Genomic DNA, 11,943 nt, shown 5'->3' with positions numbered 1-11,943 from the left:
AAAGATATGATTGCTTTTACTCAATATTCACTTTAGGGCTGGGTTAGCTGTGTGGGAATTGCAGTTGACCTGTTGTAGAAATTGTGTGCTTGGAAATATATCACCACATTGCTCCATGTAGACTCCCTCTGTGATTCAAGTCTTGTTCCTACAGCACTGCTGTCAACCCTCAACCACCATCACCCTATAGACCCCAAGTCAGTTTGTATTCAGTAATGCAAGTGGTGTTCTGTGCAACTGGTCACCCAAGAACTTGGTGCTAAGAAACTGAGAAAGTGATGACCAAGACAATCTCATCAAAACACAGCCAAGGCCAGTCACAGTATCATAATTTCTGCTTTCTGGATGTTCAAGGAAATGTAGATCATGACTCCTTCTGTGATGCCTCATTATCTTCAAAACGAGCTATAAGCGTACACTCATTTCCAAATGTGATGGAATAAGATTGCAGTTTCAATTAGGTCCTAAAGTATAATTAATTATATAATAGTTATAAAAATATTAATTCTGTAAGGACAGTCACAAAGGAAAGAACAGTAGCAAATAGGTCTCAGGAAATATATCAAATGAGATGTTCAGGTGTGATGCAGCTTTGTACATACTATGCTAAATACATTATGTCTGTAATTAAACCAGCTGCATACACAATGCAGGTGTGGCAAATTCTTTGCTGAAACATGTATGCCAGTTTCCTCATTTTTTAAAATGACAAGGGCATGCTTAATCAGGTTAGAGTGGATAGATTATGATATTATCAATGCACTGGACAAATCCATTAATGATACAGTGAGATTTTGTGCAGAAAAATGGAATAGAGAGGTGTGAATCCAAACTTTGAAGAATAAAGAACATACATTTGTATTAAGAAATATCTCTCACTTTCATCCCTTATGTGCCACACATAGCACAATCCAGCCCCACCCAGCCATGACTCTTACATATATCACTCCTGACAAAGCCGGCCTGGCAATTCAGACCTGGAGCCCGGGGAAAAGAGAGGAATCCCATGATTTCTGGCAAATACTACTGCTTCTTTTGTAGTGGTGTGAGATGAATGCCTCTACATGCACACAAGTGCCATGTTGAGGGGGATGAATCTTTCAAGATTTGTTTAAAGTCAAATAATGTGAAGGTCCATGACTGACCTCCAGGCCTCTCAGAGCTTCAGTTAACTCCTTTGTGTTAGGGGATGTTAGAAGAACGTTTACAAGTCAGAGCAGGTGATGCTCAGGAGCAAGAGTGAATGGGGAGGAGGAACCCAAACAGGTCCAGCACAGAACATCAGCATCTGAGCATCAAGTCTACCCCTGAGAAAAAGTGGTCCAAAGGTTTGTGTGGACCCCATTCTCCAGGCCTTACAAACCCTGTGATTTCTGCCTCATTCTATCCTGTCCTGTCACTTTGAGTCTGAATTGGAAGAGAGAAAAACAGTAACTAGATCAGTAAAGTAAGGAGGAGTGAAGAGCAGGAAGGTGGAAGTCGTGGTGGTGGAAGATGGAAACCTCCTCGCATGAAATAGAACAGTTTGGATGTCAGCTGTCACTGCTCTAGATCTCCTAAAACCCACTCCATTTTTATTAAAAATATACATTGCATTTTTCCAGTGTACACGATATCATGTTAAGAGTTCATAAAGTTTTGAGGTTGTGAGTCATCAGAAAGGAGGTTTAAAGAACCGATTATTTTGGTGGTCTGGCTCCTTTACCCCAGAAGGAAAAGATGCCATTTTGCTTATGCCCTGTGCTGAATTTCAGAATGCCTGTCAACCCAACATGCTTCAGCATGAACTTTAACTCAAAAAATCAAAAAGTACCAGGATCAATTTACAATCCTAGCTATATGATATTTTAGAAATTACAAAGCCTGTAAATGAGCTATTTTGTCAACTTCGTAGATGAGAAATCTAAGAGTAGGTTAGTCAGTTCTCTTAGATTTCTCATATCCACAAAGTGGATAGAACATCTAATTTAGAGGCTTGTTGAAGGATAGACAGAAATGGCATCTATAAAGTATCTAGTGAAACTACTGCTAGGGATTATATGCTCAGTAAATGATGAGCACTATAATCACAAATAATTTGATCTTTGCCAGTGTAAAATGTATTTGTCTGTCTGCTTGGTTTTTCTCGGAGGCATAGTTTCCCTCTGTCACTCAGGCTGGAGTGCAGTGCTGTGCTCACTGCAACCTCTGCCTCCCAGGTTCAAGTGATTCTCCTGCCTCAGCTGGGATTACAGGAGCCCGCCACCATGGCCCAACTAATTTTTGAGTTTTTACTAGAGATGGGGTTTCACCATGTTACCCAGGATGGCCTTGAACCTTGGCCTCAAGTGATCCATCCACCTTGGCCTCCGAAAGTGCTGGGATTACAGGCATGAGCCACTGTGCCCGGCCACATTTATTTTAATTCAGAGAACAATTTTTCAGTAAGGTTGTACAAATGATTGTCCTACATTCCTGCATGTTTGAAACTCTTTTTCTCTTTTTGTCTCCATATGTGAATGACAGTTTGGCTAGGTATAGAATGCTTGGTTTACACTTTTTATTGTTCATAAATCTATAGTCTTATCTTTGTTCCCATCCTCTATACCAGCTTGAGTAGGATTAGAGTGTGGGATTCACCTATAAAACTCTATACCCATTGAACAAGTCCTCTTTTCCCCCTCCGCTAGTCCCTGGCATCTGTCATTTTACGTCTCTGTTTCTAATAGTTTGACTACTTTAAAGACCTCATATAAGAAGGATCATGCAGCACTGTGTTTGTATTTTTGTGACTGGTTTATTTCACTTAGTATAGTGTCCCCAAGGTTTATCTATGTTATGACATATGACAGGATTTCCTTCTTTTTTAAGGCTGAATAATAATTTATTGTTTATATACCACTTTTTAAAATCCATTCATCTCTTGACAGATATTTAGGTTGCTTTTACCTCTTGGCTATTATGAATAATGCTGCAATGAACATGAGATGAACAAGCTTCTTTTTATCTCTTTACTTTTGTTAGAAGCTTTTAATTCCTGATTAATGAGTTCTGAATGTATGCAGAGGTCTCTACCTGGCAGTGACCTAAAGCCTTGTCTTCTGCCACCCCACTCAGCCTTCAGATTCATGTCTCTAGATTCTTGAGGTTGGGAAATGTTTCCCTAGCCACCATGGTTTTGCATTCATTGGCCATTCAGGTTTTCTGCTTTGCCATCTTCCCCCGGGGGTTTCCTTATCCTCCTGGAAGCACAACTAGGCATTTAAGTCCATGTTGACTGTATTTTACCTGCTATTTCTATGTGTTTTGCAATAAGGGCTTTTCAAGATACCCATAACTTGTGGCTAAAAATGAGGTTTGTTCCAATGTGCCTTAGAAATATCCAGTTTCATACTTACCTGGCAGGGCAGATACCATGATCTTAAAGGCAGTTTTCCCAGGGCAAGGCTTATCCATTCCACTCTGGATCCATTATAGGGATATGCTGATCCCTGGAATTGCCCCAAATGTGGGAAGCTCTACTGCAAAATTTTTGGTAGTGAGCGATGGCATTATGCATTCATGTATGAATTCAACTGAGTATCCAGTTTCATAGAAATAATAATAACATCTTCTATAAAATGTATTCTTGTGTATTAACACATGGGGCTCTCTAGTACTCCTGCTGAGATATATGGGAATCTACCCTAGTTTTGCCATTTTCTCCTAACATCAGTCTACTTCTTTTAATATTCATTGCTTCTCCCCATTTCTGTAGTTCAGTGCATGTTCCTTTCCTCTGCAGGAACTACTTCTCTTTCCTCACCCAACTCATAAATCCCTGCCTCCCACCCTAAGGGTAGGCACATGACCCAACCTGGGAGATCAGAATGTCACACCCCCAATACAGGATTGGTTTGTGAGTAGGCAGATGATTCTGTCCATGCACAGAACTAAGTAGAAGAGAGTTTTTACACCTCAGCTTAGCTTGATGCTAGCAGAGAGCTACTGGAGTTCTATTTCCTCCTCTAGGGAAGAAAAGGATTTTGGTTTGGAGATAAAGCCAAGATACCAAGAAAGCGGGAATGAAAGACTTAGAGACAGGGAGTCCTGGCCCCTTTTCAGATGCTCAGATGCTGGCACTAGCTTGAGGCCCAGTTCTGCTTCTGCTCTTCCCAACAGCCCCTTTTCAGATGTTGGCACTAGCTTGAGGCCCAGCTCTGCTTCTGCTCTTCTCAACATTTGGTAAGGGGAGCTCCCAATTTCTTTTCTAAGATAGCTGGTTTGACTTGGATATCCATCTCTTCCAATCAAGGGTCCTGATTCCTTGTCATTGTCATCAAAAAAAATTTGTAAATATTTCACTTCTTGCTGACATGCTTTTGGTGTTGAACAGAGTGATTTGCACAGATACAATCTCTGCATCTTAATAGCTTACATTCTAAGAGCTGTACACCTGGCACTCTTTCTCTGGAACTATAACTGCTACATTCAAGAATCTTTATTAATAATACTTTTCAGATATATAGTTAAAAAATAATTTTAATAGTTGAAAGGCATCCATCTTTCCAAGAGGTTTAGACATACTGCAATTGAGTGCTAAGTGACTTTTATTTTGTATTTTTGTATTTTTTAATATTTGTATTTCCATAGGTTATTGGGGAACAAGTGGTACTCAAGATGGATGAAGGACTTAAATCCAAGACAAGAAACTATAAAAATTCTAAAAGACAACATTGGAAAAACTCTTCTAGACATTGGCTTAGGCAAGGATTTCATGAACAAGAACCCATAAGCAAATGCAATAAGAACAAAAATAAATAGCTGGGACCTAATCAAACTAAAGAGCTTTTGCACAGCAAAAGGAACAGTCAGCAGAGTAAACAGACAACACACAGAGTGGGAGAAAATCTTCACAGGACTGATATCCAGAATCTACAATGGACTCAAACAAATTAGCAAGAAACAAACAAATAATCCCATCCAAAAGTGGGCTAAGGACATGAATAGACTTTTAGGTTACTTTTAGGTATTTGTGTGTGCAGACCTCTTGGTGTCAAGGCTAAACTGTTCCTTTCTCTGACACATAGGAAATTGATGCACAATACCTTGCAGTGTATAATTCCAGGCCCCTAGGCATTGGAGACTGGGTTACCTTTTCACTCAACTGACAGTTGATACATTGTTTGCACTGAAAAATCTGGCTTTGTTGAACCACACCAGTTTGTGTTTTTAATTCCAAATGTTACCTTGTTATGAACTATTTTTTTGTCCTTTCCTCTAGAGAAATGCTAATGCTGCTTGCTTACATGGAAAGTAAAGTTAAGGAGTTGGTGTTGACATTTTGGCTTGCTGTCACAGGCAAAAAAGAGTAGTGCTGTTTTTGTGTGTTTAATTTTCTTTCACTTTCCCCACTCTGTGTATTGGAGGATGCCTTTAGCAATAAGTAGTCCTTATCGAGGTCACTCACTCATTAACCACAAACCACTGACAGTAATATCTTTACTAGATATTTTGCTTCTTTTGATTAATTTGTCTCTATTTCCTTTGTTCTAAAGCCTATAGTGAGTAATCATATTTGGAATAATAGTAGAGCTCCCTGCTGTGTTTTCATTTGCTTAAATCAAGACTTAGCTGATGTATTGAGGAACCAAGACTGAGATGTGGGGCTAGGAGGGCCTAGGGTCTGTCAGGCACTCTTCAGTGACTTGAGGTGCTGAATGACTCACACTGTACTGGGAGATGACCACCTGTGTGCATCCAACACTGTCACAGATAGTGCCATTGAGCCACCAGGAGCAGCCACAGACCATCAGTGGTTGTGCTTTGGAATACGCAATTTTGTGTTTCTGGTGAGCTGTAATCTTTTCTTTTCCCATAGAATTATTTTTCATTGAATTATGCTATTAAAACTCATCTTTGGGTTTCTTGTAACGTCATTGCCGAGAACGTTATTTTTGCATTTCACAGTGATTTCTTGAGGAGGAAGTAAGAAGTAATTGTTTTCTGGACTCACTGTCTGAAAAACTTGCACTATACTGAAGCGATTGTTTTATTTACACTAAGTAACAATATGAGTTTTGTTAGCTTTTTGGATGGACTACAAAGCATAAAACCAACTTTGTTCCTCATCTCTGGCAAAGATGGAGGGTTGTTGGCTTGCGTTGTGTGATGAGTCTTATACCTGGCTCTGTCTGCTCTTGCCTTTTGCCTTACATTTCAAAGACCTCACTTTTTTCTTTTCTTTTTTTTTTAATATTTTATCACGTGATTTTATATACATTTTAAGAAAATTTCTTTTTTGTAAAAAAAGCAAAGCATAAATAAAATAGGGTAGACATTTCTTCTAAGGTTATGTTGAATCTAACCCAAACTCTTATCAGAGAAAACTCTTCTTTAGATGTAGCCTAAAGCAGGAAGCAACAAACCTGTATACAGCCAAAGTATCATCTCAAGGGCCTGCATTCAAATCTCACACATGTGGCTAGAAAGTGATCTCTTTCGCCCTTATTTCAAGGCCTAATCTTAGGTTACATACTACTTAAAGAAGCTTCAGTATGCAATTTCAAAGCCTGTAGTAGATGTAAAATGAGAAAAATAGAAATAAGGAGAAACGCTGCTACATGAGGACACTGACAGCAAGGAAACGGAGAGAAAAACTCACAAAGTAAGTGGAAAAATAGACCAATGCAAATAACCCCACATAGTTTAACAGACCTCATCATATCTATTGTGTACATGTTTGTATGACATAGATTATATCTATTATATGTAACCCAGTGTTCATAGTGTTGACTTAGAAATTATCAATCAAATTCAAAGCTTTTAGGCTTTGAAAATTGTTTGAAAAGATTTTCACCCAAAATATTTAAATTATTAAAAAAAATTATTGTTGATTAAAGTTGTAATCCTCAATTAATTAGAAGTTTTGGCTATCCAGAGACCTTATATTCCAAAGACTTTAGAGAGTTGTTTGTTAGATGACATAAATTATTACCATTATCCTACATTTAAACTTCTAATTTACGTAAATTGTGAGCAAAATTGAGAGCCACACAAATATTCAATCTCTGAAGCTCTTATGGCAGCATTGATCAAATAGGTTAGAGAACACATGAATACAGCTTTATTGCCTTCTAGTTTTACTGCAAACGTGTTATTTAATAGTATGCAAATGATTGGCTAGATGTACAGACCGCCAGGGCCTTCATAGCAAACAGGTTTTGTGTTTACCCTAGCATACAAAAATGCTTCATCTACGATGTATGCTGTAACTGTGTGTATTGTCTACCCTAGCATGCAAAAATGCTTCATCTAAACTGTATGCTATAACTATGTGTACTATATTATCTATAATTATATTTCTCCTTGGTTTAATATTAGATATTTTCAGGTACAAGAAATGTATGCACATTATAGATTCAATGCATGCAGGTTATATGTGTAAATATTTATTGATAAGAGGCATTAAACCCCTGCCTTCTATGCTGGATAAACTCCTGAACTTAGCCTCCGAAACACCACAGTAGCCTCCCTGGTAAGCACAGGGCTCTTTCTCTACCCTTTTGTGTCTCCCACGCTCCCACTTGTCTACAAGAGCTGAGTGTAGATCAAGAGCAATAAAGTTCATTTCCCCAAAATAAGGCGTAGCGTTCAGGTTTTGTGATACCTGATTGGTTTACATTGTTTACAGGTGGGGCCTCGAAGGGGTAAAAATCAGAAGCTTCTTATTCTGAGTGCAAGGGCAAGATCATTGAGCAGACATTGACCTCCCTTCAGACATTTCTTGGGAGAAACAGAATGAGAATTTCAGGGGCCAGTGCCTGCACCCTACTAGCTGTGGCAGCCTGGTGCTCATCTACTTCTCCAGCTTGGGAAGGCCTAGGTTAACCCCAGTCTTTGGAGGCATTGTTAATTCCTCTTCTCTCCCTGCTTCCCCGTGTTTGTGTTCTGGGCCCGGTGTAACACTGAGGTTCAGAATTGCTTTCAAGAGAGGAGCCCATTTCTGTGTCTATGCAAGGCTGGACAATTTCTCCAAGTGGTTCAGCCTGTGGGGGTTACGGGGGCAAAAGCATCTCAGCTAGTAATAAACACTGCTTTGCCTCTTGCTTTTTTATTTTTATTTTTGCAAAACTTCTCTGTAGGTGTGTATTTCTCTAGAGGATTTCAAAAATTCTCTGTAGGTGCGTATTTCTGTAGAGGAAGGAGTGGTGACTGGGCCAGGGTGAATGGATTATTTGATCTATATTATCTTGAATTTTATATCTTTTATTTTAAAATTTGGGTATGTTTTGAAGTAGGAAATCAATGCACATGGCTAAATATCTAAAAAGTGTAAAAGTATACATTGAAAAGTCTTCCTCCTAATCTCGTAATTGTCTCCATTTCAGTCCCCATGGCCACATCATGAGGCTACTGATGTCATTAGTTTCTTTTGCGTTCTTCTAGGGTTTCTGTTGGCATATGCAAGCAAAAATAAATGTATACCTTTATGTTTTCTCTTTTTACAGCAAGGACAGTTTATTAAACACACTGTTTTAAACCTTATTTTTTCTCTAAATAATATTTCATATAAGTCAATATGTAGACTTTATGTATTTTTAAAATGAAGACATAGCATTCCATTGAACTTAGACAATAATTTACTTAACTAGTCCAAGATTGAAGAATAAAATTATTTTGAATCTTTTGTTAATAGTTAATAGCTTTGATGAGTACACTTATGCATACATTATTTTACACATGTTCAAGTATGTTGTATAAACCCCAAAGTGGGAATGCTCTGTCAAATATTACAGTTATTTGCAACTTTGATAGATACTAATTGCCCTTGATAGAGGTAGTAAAAGCTTACACTCCACAGCCTTACTGATGATATATATTATAAAAATTTTAGTTCTTGCCAATCTAAAGGTGAAAAATGTTATTTCATGGTAATTTAAATGCTTTTCTCGTTTTATAACTGAGGTTGACATCTATCAAAAAATTATTTGAATTTTTCTGAGAACTATTTATCTTTGAATCCTTTTCTGTTGTTTATCTTTTCCTTCTTCATTTCTAAAACTTCCTATACAGAGAGATTCACTCGTTATCTGTGATATGATTACAAATGTCTGCCCTCCAATTTGTTATATGTCTTTAGATCCAAATACCTTATTTTTTGCCATGTAGAAATTTTTAATTTGTGTGTGATAAAATGTTAATACTTTATGGATTCTGGATTTTCAGAAATAAAAAGGTCATCCTCACTTCCAGGTTTTAAAGAAATTCTTTAATGTTATTTTATGTTGTTGTATAGTTTTATTTTTATTCACATTAAAGTTTTTGTCGTATTTGGAATTTATTTTTCTATGTGATGTGGGAAATGAATCTAACTTTATTTTTTCATATATCTTCCTAGTTGTCCAAACATCAACATTGTTGAAACATCTCATCTGTCCCCTTGATGTGAGATGGCATCCTAATTTCCTTTACTTAGAGGGGTGGTGTCTGGGGATGAGATCACCTGGGGTGTAATCATACGTCTTTGACTGGGAGTGGGGCTGAAAAGGAGTTCCCATGTTCCTGGTCATGTGATGTGTGGTCATGTGATGTGGAGAAGATCTCCTGTGACATAGAGCTGGAGGAGGGAATAGGAACTAGCTCTGGCTCAGAGGACACAGACTTCCACTGTTTTATCAACATTTAGGAGATTTTCTTGAATAAATGCTTATTAATTTGCATCTGCCCTTAGGTCAATTTCCAGAGACTTTAAATGTGTTTTATAATTTTTACCAGTTAAACGGTTGTTTCACTGCGGGGAAAAGAGTATCCCAAGCTCCTCTCCTCTGGAAATCTGATCAAATTCTTTTTTAAGTCCTTCAGTAATGGTTAATTATATATGTGTATATCATATTTACATTTATATTTATTGATATAACAGTTATGCTTGGTGTTTCATGCATATATGATAGCATCTTATGTGTTCATAAATTTTAAAAGTTGTTTTCCATGTGATCTGATTTATTTGCTTGAGAAAAACTTTTTTCTGGTAGCTTCATTTGGGGACTTGCTCGGTGGTAATTTTTAAAATGACAGCTTTATGCAGTATTTTTATGATCTCTTCTTTTACCCAGGAGTGATTACTTCTTTATTTTCCGCTGTGTTAAAACTAGGTGGTTTCTCTTTCTACTCCCTTCCAGGCCTCTCACTACTAGAATTCGGTCAATGAGAGTATCCGTGGCATGTTATTTAGTATTTGTTATTTTGCTATTACATACACTTCTATTTCTAACATTTGATTTACTGCTTTGAATGATCCACTTTGAGTCCTGGCTGTTATAGCTGAGTTGACCAAGTCCTCCTCCTCAGACCCCCACCTGTGTGTGTGCACATCGTGTCTCTCAGCTCTGGAGCTGCAGATGATGTCAGGGTCTCAGCAAACGAGACCCCTCAAAGTTGAAAACTGTACAAACATCGTATGCAGCAGCCTTGATCTACCCTATGTCTTCCATTCTTTCCTCCTTCTTCTTCTACTTTTTGTTAGTTTCGATATTGGTTTATTTCCAGGGAATATGGCATTTATATTCATTTTATTACCCTGGTTCTCATGTTTATTTTAGTTTTAGTCAATGCAATTCACAATTATAATAATTCACCATAGTTTTTCCTTAGTTATCTCTTTGTTGGCTAAAGTTTGTTCTCTGGGACTTTTCCCAAGTAGGAAAATATTCCCTGAGTTTGTGTGTATTTAAAACTGCCTGAAGTATACTTTGAAATTAGCCTGACTAGGTATAAAACCTTTGGTTTTCATTCCACTTTTTGAATATCTTGTAGGTAATGGGCCACTGTATCTTGGCATTAAATTTTGCTAGGAAAAAAATATGAGACTAGCCATTCTCTTTTTTAGGAGTGGCTTGATTAAAGGATCTTTTCCTTAATGTTTCTTTAAAATTTTCTAGGGTGTTCTTAGTGTTTCCTTTTCTGTGGAACCTAATTTTATTCTGGAAAAGTTTTGCTGAATCAGTTCTTAAAGGGATTCATGCTCTTTCAATGCTGTCTTTTTTTTTTCTTTCCATACCTTCCTTTTTTGATATATTTTAGATTGTCTCTGCTTATCTTCTATAGCCACTGTTTTCCTTCTAATAATTTTTAGATTTTCCCTTTAATTTTACTGTATTTACTTTTACATTTTTATTTATATTTTCTATGTTCCTTACTGAGTTTTCTAAAGTCTGTTTTAATTTCTCTACTTCTTCTAGGTTCACCTTCATTTCTATGAAGATTTTGGTTTTTCTTCATGTTTGCTGGTTTTTGTCAGCACATTTTTTTATTCTAACGTTTCACCACTTCTTTCTCTGAGTTCTTATATTTCTGCTTCATGGTCTTCCATTTTTGATCTGACAGCTCCATTAAGTTTTCATTTCATGGCAAAATATTTGGGTAACATTTTCATCTTGCTTTTGGCATTGATTTTTGTTGTGTGATCTTTCTCCATTGATAAGTTTGCATTTTTCCCCATAGTTTTTTCTTATAGTGTCTTTACATAAATCAATAATTATTAATTACTGAATTAATTGAAATGTTTTGAACCAATAATTTGTGAAAAGTTTCTATGAAGAAGAAAGGAGGAGGCAAAGTTGTCTTGCAAACTTAGCAACCCAACAATCTTCTCCTTCACCACCATAGAATTAGATGGCTTCTGCAGATACAGCTAAGTCTTCTCCTTCACCACTGCAGAATTAGGAGGCTTCTGCAGATATGGCTAAGTCTTCTCCTTCACCACCGTAGAATTGGATGGATTCTGCAAATATGGCTAAATCTTCTCCACCACCATAAAATTAGATGGCTTCTGCAGATACAGCTAACTCTTCTCCTTCACCACCGTAGAATTGGATGGATTCTGCAAATATGGCTAAGTCTTCTCCTTCACCACCATAGAATTAGGTGGCTTCTGCAGATACGGCTAAGTCTTCTCCTTCACCTTCATAGGATTAGGTGGCTTCT

At 37.3% G+C, this 11,943-nt stretch overlaps 1 pseudogene; it reads left to right on the top strand.

Moving 5' to 3' along the window:
- Positions 1-3,369: 3,369 nt before the first annotated feature.
- LOC134809274 (U1 spliceosomal RNA) lies at positions 3,370-3,545 on the top strand (annotated as a pseudogene).
- The last annotated feature ends 8,398 nt before the right edge of the window (positions 3,546-11,943 follow it).

This window comes from Pan troglodytes, chromosome 22 (genome assembly GCF_028858775.2).
Source record: "Pan troglodytes isolate AG18354 chromosome 22, NHGRI_mPanTro3-v2.0_pri, whole genome shotgun sequence".
In the NCBI taxonomy this organism is placed as follows: domain Eukaryota; kingdom Metazoa; phylum Chordata; class Mammalia; order Primates; family Hominidae; genus Pan; species Pan troglodytes.
The sequence above is the reverse complement of the archived record's forward strand: the minus strand, read 5'-3'. Positions and strand labels throughout refer to the sequence as shown.